The 9,439-nt window shown below is 35.5% G+C and overlaps 1 pseudogene; it reads right to left on the bottom strand.

The window, feature by feature from the left end:
* Positions 1-2,621: 2,621 nt before the first annotated feature.
* On the bottom strand, positions 2,622-3,408 carry LOC132600119 (germin-like protein subfamily 1 member 18; annotated as a pseudogene).
* Positions 3,409-9,439: the final 6,031 nt, after the last annotated feature.

The following is a 9,439-nucleotide window of genomic DNA, read 5'->3' on the forward strand; positions in this document are numbered from 1 at the left end:
AATTATATTACATTATTTTTTCTCTACAACATCTTGCTATAGCAACTAAAAAAATCTGAAAAATGACACCATACCAATATCAATATGTATCTTGGCCTCAATAATATAAAATTTGTTTCTTTCTATGATCTAGAACATAATTTCCCTAGTTAGAGCATGCAGGCAGTTTACGAGTCCTACAATAATGAAAATAAAAAATATTACTCCATCTGTTTCAATTTATGTGACACTCTTTCCTTTTTAGTCAGTCAAAAACTATAAAAATGACACCTTATTAGTAACAATTTAATTTTAAACTTTCTATTTTATCCTTAATGAGATGATTTAGCGCCACACAAATATTTATGGCTCATATCAAAAGTCTTCCTTTCATTCTTAAACTCCGTGCCTAATCAAACACCTTCACATAAATTGGGACGGAGGGAGTAAACCAGTAGAAGTCCTCATCCGAGGTCTTCTTCGCCTGCTAATGTTTTAGTATACAATTACTCAATAGTACTATATTTGTTACTTTGACTTGGGTGGGTTTGGGGGGGGGGGGGGGGGGGGCTTATAATAATACACACGGCCACACATCAAACATAGAGTTAGGATTTTCATTAAAGAGATTTAAAAAATAAAGAAGTAAACACACGAAGAATTCAAAAATATGCAACATCTATTACTATATATATACATAAAGAATAATTTTGACCTAGTATATATATAGTGTAATTTTTCAATGAAGGGTTCGGATAAACCACCTTGCGTCCCTTAACTCCGCCCATGCCATACATAAATTTTTGTGTGTGTGTGTAGGTATGCATATTAGGTGTGACAAAACTAGCCTATAAACATATGACCCCAACCCGCCCAAGTCTGGGGCGGTTAGTGACTCACTCATTTTAACCCCCCCCCCAATCAGCCTACTTAAAAGTTGGGTTGATTTGAACTAAGTATGTAGGGGTCATTTGCATTTTTGTCCCTATTTTGTGTTGGTCCTTAATTTTTGTCCCTCAAGGCAAACAACTTTTTCGCGGGGCATAAATTTATATTTTGGCATACTAAAATCCCACAAGTTATGCCTCGCGCGGGCTGCGCTGTTAAAGAACTTATGCCTCGCTAGGCTAAGTTCAATTTTGAAGGCCAAAAATTAAAGACCAGCCCATTTGAAGGGCAAAAGTTAAAGACCACCCCATTTGAAGGACAAAAGTTAAAGACCACCCCATTTGAAGACAACCCGAGCAATCTCTTCAATATGCAGCCCAAATTGATCCATGAGGAACTCTGTCAAAGTAAATTATAAATTTTATTTTGTTTGGTATGTTATATATAGACATGAAAAAAACACGTTATTAATTTTATTTAGTAATTAAACAAATATTAAGAAAACAAACAAAGAAATTAAAACTTGATAAATGTTGAACGCGTTGCAATGACCTCTTTGTTTAGCCCATCTTGACCAAGCACATTTCAACTCAGGTGGCCCTTGGACAGGTTAATAACTCAACCATTTATTAACTCAACCTTTGTGATGTTTCTAATTTCAACTATAAAGTCATTCGTTGACATTAATAAAGTGAAATTTGAAAGATCATACGTGTTAATGTGTTATCAACCCGTTGATGATTCTTACGTTATCCAGAAATCACTTCTAACTCTAATGGCTTCCAGATTATGAATGTTTGATCCTTCCATTTTTTATTTCCTTTCCTTTTTGAGTCACTTCTCAACAGTTCATTGTTTGAACTTTGTGTAATGATCATTTTATTAAAAATGCACAGTGTCGACTAACGATCATTGCAACCGCGATAAAATTATTGTCGTATCGCCGAGAGGTTTCGGCTTGTACCCGCACTCCAACTCGAACAAAAATCAGAGAAAAACAAGAGAACAAAACAATAAGAAAACAGAAGCGAAAATAGGCTGTGTAAAAGATGAGTAGTTAATTGGTGGTGTTTGAGGGTGATAATGGCTGGTCTTTATAGCCAAAAGGTTCAAAGTAGCTTCTCCAAAACGCTGAAGATTTTGATTTTTTGAAAAGAAGAAAGAGGAGGGAGAGTTTGAGCGATTCAAAAGAAGAAATGGTGGAAATGGGATGGGACTTACCAGGAAATCGGCTAAAATCGCACATGGCTCGAGCCTGTAAGCTTCAGAGATGGAGTGTGAGAAAGGAAAAGAGGGGATGAAGGGATGTGGGCCGATGTGAAAGGTGAACAACACCTCTACCATTGCTATCCCTAGGCGACGATACGACGATTGCATATAATTACTTTATGAATGATTGATTGGCTAAATAATTGACTAAAACTTAAACTCAATTTTGACAAAAAAAAAAAAAAAAGTAGCCTTTAATTACTTTATGCATAGGAAAAGTGGAGGGTGATAATGCATGGTATACATAAAGTATACCAATTATACAAGCACTCTGCCATGTTTTCTTCCGCTTGTACTTTGTTCCCGGGAATAAAATATCACACAACAAACTTAATTTTATTCCATAATAAGCCATAATATATCCTCATCCAATGCATAACACTAAAATGAAGAGGAAATCCCGCTGTCCGCAAGATTACTTATTTATACGACACAAGCAAATAGAACATAAATATTTGTAGATCAATATATTTAGAAATATCTTTTTAGTTGTCGTTCCACCAGAATTGTGATTGGAGATAATCCACAACTTTCTTGTCAACTTGAAACGCTTTTGTGAGAACATAAGGATTGATTGGTGGTTTGGAGCCAAATATTGCATTGGCTATAGTGATAACACCTGCATTTTGACTACTCAGTCCAGACATTGCAACAACTTTAGTCTTTCCAATATTCATTGAAAATGAATGAGACCAAATGGGAAAACGAACACATCTCCAGCCTTTAGAATCTTGGTGAAGAGTCTATTCTTCATATTTGGGCCAGGGTTCGAAAGGACAAAGCCAACATAGAGTGTGCCTTCAAGGACAGTAATAAGCTCGGTTCCTCGGGGGTGAGTATGAGGTGTGTTGAGACCATGTGGTGCATAATCAATACGTGCTAATGAAATGCCTAGAGTGTTGAGTCCAGGTAAATTGTTGACGTTCACATTAGTTACAGCTGATCCAACTGGATTTGAGTGTTTTCAGGCATATTTATACCAGAGAAAAAGAAATCATCTGCCACAACCTTCATTGGATCCTTGCAAATTTTTCCATTCACAAAAACTGCAAAAGAAGCTCTCAATTAAAAGAAAATAACAAAAAGATAGGATAAAAACACAATTATGAATGTAATTTGGCATTAATCAAAATAATTTGATATTTTACCAGCAGCCTTGGTGTCATCAACCGCAACACAAATATCTTGGAGAGGACTGGGATCAAATGCATGACTTATTGAAGATAACACAGCCATAATTGCAATGGATATTACAAATGACTTGAGAGCCATTGTTGTGATCCTTGTTAATCAAAATTGTAATCTAGTGACATCAAGTAAAGAACAGTGTGTTTATTTCGAGCCCACAGAAAACTGTGTTTCCATAAAGAATTTAATCCCCTCACAGTTGCCAAAGGTTTGGATTAATTCTTCCCAGGATAGAACGAAATTCTATTCTGCAATACCGGCAATGGAAATTGCAGAATTTCAGCGAACTCAACGAATGGCAGTAATCACACGACACTTACTGTTTTTCTTTCTTTTTTTGGTTTTGAAAAGAATGCAGTATAAAGGGGAAAGGAAATTTGCGTTTTTCAGAGAGCAAAATTGTTTTCAGTTTTCAGTGTGTAAAAAAAATGAGGCGAAGCCTCTGAAAATTTTATAGCCTGTTATTTGATCTTGAACAGGTATGAAAGTGCCTGTTTGGTGAAGGAGATGACTGTTGGTCGTCGTTATGTCCGTTGGAAAAATAAATCCGCGAATTTAATAAATTAAGTTAAATTTCGCGTGAATTAATTAATATCCGGATTGGAAATATTAAGTAACGAAAATGGAAATAAAATAAATTTGGTCCAAAAATATTATCAATCAATCAGAATTTAATAAATTAAGTTAAATTTCGCGTGAATTAATTAATATCCGGATTGGAAATATTAAGTAACGAAAATGGAAATAAAATAAATTTGGTCCAAAAATATTATCAATCAATCAGATTATTTGACCAAATCCAAATCCAAATCCAAAGCCGAGCGACGACGACGGCGCGAGGGGTGGTCCTCTTCTCAACCCTTTATGAGCTAGAGAATGGGTTGCTTAATATAAGCATACACATAACACTTTCAACCACCAATGTGGGAGAAGTGTTCACTTGAAAGGTTATTTTTTCAAACTTTCATTTCCCTCCACTTTGATTTCCCTCCATTTCCCAATTCATACTTCACCTTTAAAGTCCCTCACTTAATGCATTTGTGGACTTTATACTTAACAATCTCTCACATGAATGGGGAATGGCTATATATGCAACATGCCTAAAAAAAACTTGTGTGATTACAGGTAAGGATTAACCGCATCTGGGTAAGTAGGTTTCCCTTTGAACTTTCCATAGTGAACATACATCGGATATACTCGATCAATCGGTAGATTTGATATCTTTGAACCGTCGATATTTAACGTATATCTAGACAACGTATGTCACACACTTAACCCTTAACCATTCTTGGTTCTCATTGTTGTGTTCGTTTCAGCCTTGAACACCGCCTGGTTTCATGAGTGTGTAGAGAACTGGCCTTAGTCTAATTCTCCTTGAAGCGGCTTCCACTTCACGCTCACATAGGTGATTCCTAAACGTTTCATCCTATAGATACACAATTTTATCTACTTCGTATCAAACTTAGAAACCATTAAAAAGCCTTTGAGCTTTATCCTTGTTCCTGAACATTGTCTTATCATGAGAATGGATTGAGTTTGACGACAATATTGAACTGTCATTCATAACTTTGTTTGATCTCCTTGAACCTAGATCTTGGGATTTCCAGTCAGCTAGGTAGAGTTACCATTATTATGACTTGTTCTTGGCCATAATCCTATTCCCTTTGATGATTTATCAACCGCTTCTCTAGTTAGGCCTTTTGTAAGTGGATCCGACACGTTATCCTTTGACTTTACATAGTCAATTGTGATAATTCCACTAGAGAGTAATTGCCTAACGGTATTATGTCTTCGTCGTATGTGACGAGATTTTCCGTTATACATGACGCTTCCAGCCCTTCCTATTGCAGCTTGACTATCACAATGTATGCATATAGGTGCCACTGGTTTAGGCCAAAACGGAATGTCTTCCAAGAAATTTCGTAGCCATTCAGCTTCCTCACCAGCTTTATCCAAAGCTATAAATTCTGACTCCATTGTAGAGCGAGCGATACATGTCTGCTTGGATGATTTCCAAGAAACTGCTCCTCCTCCAATGGTGAAAACATATCCACTTGTGGATTTGACTTCAGATGATTCGGTGATCTAACTTGCATCACTATATCCTTCAATTACCGCAGGATATTTATTATAGTGCAAAGCATAGTCTTGGGTGTATTGTAAATACCCCAAAACTCTTTTCATTGCCATCCAATGAGTTTGGTCAGGATTACTTGTGTAACGACTCAATTTACTTATTGCACAAGCTATATCTGGTCGTGTACAGTTCATAATGTACATCAAACTTCCTAACACTCGAGCATAGTCTAACTGAGACTTGCTTTGACCTTGGTTCTTTGTAAGAGCAAGGTTTATGTCAATTGGAGTCTTTGCAATGTTAAACTCCAGATACTTGAATTTTTCAAGTACCATATTAACATAGTGAGTTTGTGACAATGCTAGACCTTGTGGAGTTCTATGGATCTTAATTCCTAGAATTAAATCAGCAACTCCTAAGTCTTTCATATCAAACTTGCTAGCAAGCATACACTTAGTAGCATTTATGTCGGCAATGTCTTTACTCATTATCAACATATCATCAACATACAGGAAAACAATGACTAAGTGATTTGGAACGTTCTTAACATAAACACATTTATCACATTCATTAATTTTAAATCCATTTGCCAACATTGTTTGGTCAAATTTTGCATGCCATTGTTTGGGTGCTTTCTTAAGTCCATAAAGTGACTTAACAAGTCGACACACCTTCTTTTCTTTTCCGGGAGTTATGAACCCTTTGGGTTGATCCATATAGATTTCTTCCTCTAACTCTCCATTCAAGAAGGTTGTTTTCACGTCCATTTGATGGATATGGAGTCCGTACACCGCAGCCAACGCTATCAACACCCGAATGGATGTTATCCTTGTTACCGGTGAATATGTATCAAAATAATCAAGACCTTCTCGTTGTCTGAATCCTTTGACAACGAGTCTTGCCTTATATTTATCAATAGTGCCATCATTTTTCATTTTCTTCTTGAAAATCCATTTGGAGCCTAAAGGTTTGTTTCCCGGAGGAAGATCAACCAATTCCCAAGTATGATTGTTTAATATGGATTCTATTTCACTATTGATTGCCTCTTTCCAATATTGTGCTTCAGAGGAAGACATTGCTTCTTTGAAAGTTTGAGGCTCATTCTCTACTAAGAATGTCAAAAAGTCTGGACCAAAGGAAGTCGATGTTCTTTGACGTTTGCTACGCCTTGGATTCTCTTCGTTAGGCATATTTTCCTTTGTTTCTTCCCGAGGCCGTTTAGGTCTTTCACCAGACGACTCATATTCTATTTTATACGGATAAATATTCTCAAAAAATTCAGCATTATCAGATTTCATTACCGTATTAACATGAATGTCGGGATTTTCTGACTTATGAACCAGAAACCGATACGCTTTACTATTGGTGGTGTATCCTATAAAAACACAATCAATGGTTTTTGGTCCAATTTTTACCCTTTTGGGTTTAGGAATTTGTACTTTGGCTAAACACCCCCACACTTTGAAATATTTTAAGCTAGGTTTTCTACCTTTCCATTGTTCATATGGAATGGACTTTGTTTTTCTATGGGGCACTCGGTTGAGTATTCGGCTTGCTGTAAGGATAGCTTCGCCCCACAAGTTTTGCGGTAAACCAGAATTAATTAATAAGGCATTCATCATTTCCTTCAAAGTTCGATTCTTTCTTTCCGCAATTCCATTGGATTGTGGGGTGTATGGGGCAGTAGTTTGATGAATAATTCCATATTCTAAGCATATTTCTTCAAAGGGAGATTCATACTCTCCACCCCTATCACTTCTAATCATTTTGATTTTCTTGTTCAGTTGTGTTTTGACTTCATTTTTGTATTGTTTAAATGCATTAATAGCTTCATTTTTGCTATTAAGTAAATACACATAGCAATATCGAGTGTTATCGTCAATAAAAGTTATAAAGTACTTTTTCCCACCGCGTGATGGTGTTGACTTCATATCACAAATGTCGGTATAAATTAAGTCTAAAGGATTGGAATTCCTTTCAATAGACTTATAAGGATGCTTAGCATACTTGGATTCAACACATACTTGACATTTGGACTTATTGCATTCAAACTTAGGAAGAATGTTCCAAGCAAGAAGAAATTCAAAGGAAGTTGTTACAACTGCGGCAAAATTGGACACATGGCTTCAGACTGTCGTGCTCCGAAAAAGGATAAGGAGAAGAAAAAAGGTCAAGCCAATATGCCTGAAATGAACAATGAAGTGGATAATCTATGTGCCATGTTGTCCGAATGTAACTTGGTAGGTAACCCACGAGAATGGTGGATAGACTCGGGTGCTACTCGCCACGTGTGTTCTAACAAGGAATTCTTTTCGTCTTATGATGCAGTTGGCCCCAATGAGACGATCTTCATGGCCAATTCTGCTACTGCCAAAATTGAGGGAATAGGCAACATTGCCTTAAAGATGACGTCTGGAAAGATTGTGACGCTCAAGAATGTCCTTCATGTTCCAGAAATGCGGAAGAACTTAGTCTCAACTTCACTACTAGTCAAGAATGGATTTAAATGTGTTTTTGTTTCTGATAAGGTTGTTGTTAGTAAAAACGATATGTATGTTGGAAAGGGCTACCTCACAGAGGTTCTTTTCAAACTCAATGTAATCTCAGTTGATATGAATAAAATTTCTCCTTCATCTTATTTACTTGAGTCAAATAGTTTATGGCATGCACGTTTGGGACATGTTAATTACAAAACATTGCGAAAAATGATTAACTTGGAAATACTTCCTAAGTTTGAATGCAATAAGTCCAAATGTCAAGTATGTGTTGAATCCAAGTATGCTAAGCATCCTTATAAGTCTATTGAAAGGAATTTCAATCCTTTAGAATTAATTCATACCGACATTTGTGATATGAAGTCAACACCATCACGCAGTGGGAAGAAGTACTTTACAACTTTTATAAGATATACTTTACTAGAAAGTAAAGTATATCTTATGAAACAATTCAAATTAAATGTATCTTTAATTTGCTATCTGTTGATTTTTGACAAACATAACAAGAAAGAGCTTTTTATTTATAGATGTATTCGTTTGAATTGGTCGTTATTTTCCTATAAACAAATTATGGATTAGGCTTCTGTATTAACAAGTCATCGATGGTAATTAATTTTTTAATCACGTGAATTTTTAATTTGAAGCTTCCTTGAACAACTACAAAGACTGAATTTATTTATCTAGGATTTACATCAGCTAATCCGTACGTCCATTTTGAAATTGTCATGAAAATGAGGAAGATCATCTGGAAAAAAAGAAGAAGATTAGGTTGAGAAATAAGATGTGATAGCTACGTCCTTAGTTAAAATGAATTTACAAAAATCTGAAATGAATTAGTACTCTAAATCTATATTGACATGATCAGAAACTAGAACTTATTTCGTTGTCAAGTTTGAAAACCACCGCATTGATTTATTAAACTCTACTGTATCAAATTTAAAATTTGTTAAACTGATGACTACGTTGGTTACGTGCGAGGACAATTCATTCATCTCAACAATAACAACCTGGAAGCTTCTTATTTTAACACTAATTCACTGCTTAATACTTATTACTTACAATCTCATTATCATTGTAATTTATAAACTAAAGGAGTAATAGAGTGCTAAGTAAAAATAGCTATTATACATACCGACATATAAAGGTAATTATTTCTATGATCTTTAACGTAATTAGCCTGCAGTTTATGAGTCCTATAGTGCCCCATGAAAACCAACAGAAGGCTTCCTCCTCTTCTTCACCTTCTAAATTCTAATGTTTTATTAGAATTTAATATATCTGTTACTTTAATTCTGAGGGGGGCGGCTTCTAATAACACACTGGGCCTCACACAAATGTGTGTATGTTATACGTACGTATGTACTGTGTATGTATAGATTAGTAAGACCAACTCAAGGTCTTCATTGTTTGGTTGTGATTGCTGCACAATATATAACCAAGAAATATTTTTAGATAAATAAGTAACAAAATAACTTTTACTTTATGTTCTGTGTCTTTCTAAGAGTGTATATTGCGTCACAGAGATTTATATGCCTGTAAAAAA

Source organism: Lycium barbarum, chromosome 6 (genome assembly GCF_019175385.1).
Source record: "Lycium barbarum isolate Lr01 chromosome 6, ASM1917538v2, whole genome shotgun sequence".
In the NCBI taxonomy this organism is placed as follows: domain Eukaryota; kingdom Viridiplantae; phylum Streptophyta; class Magnoliopsida; order Solanales; family Solanaceae; genus Lycium; species Lycium barbarum.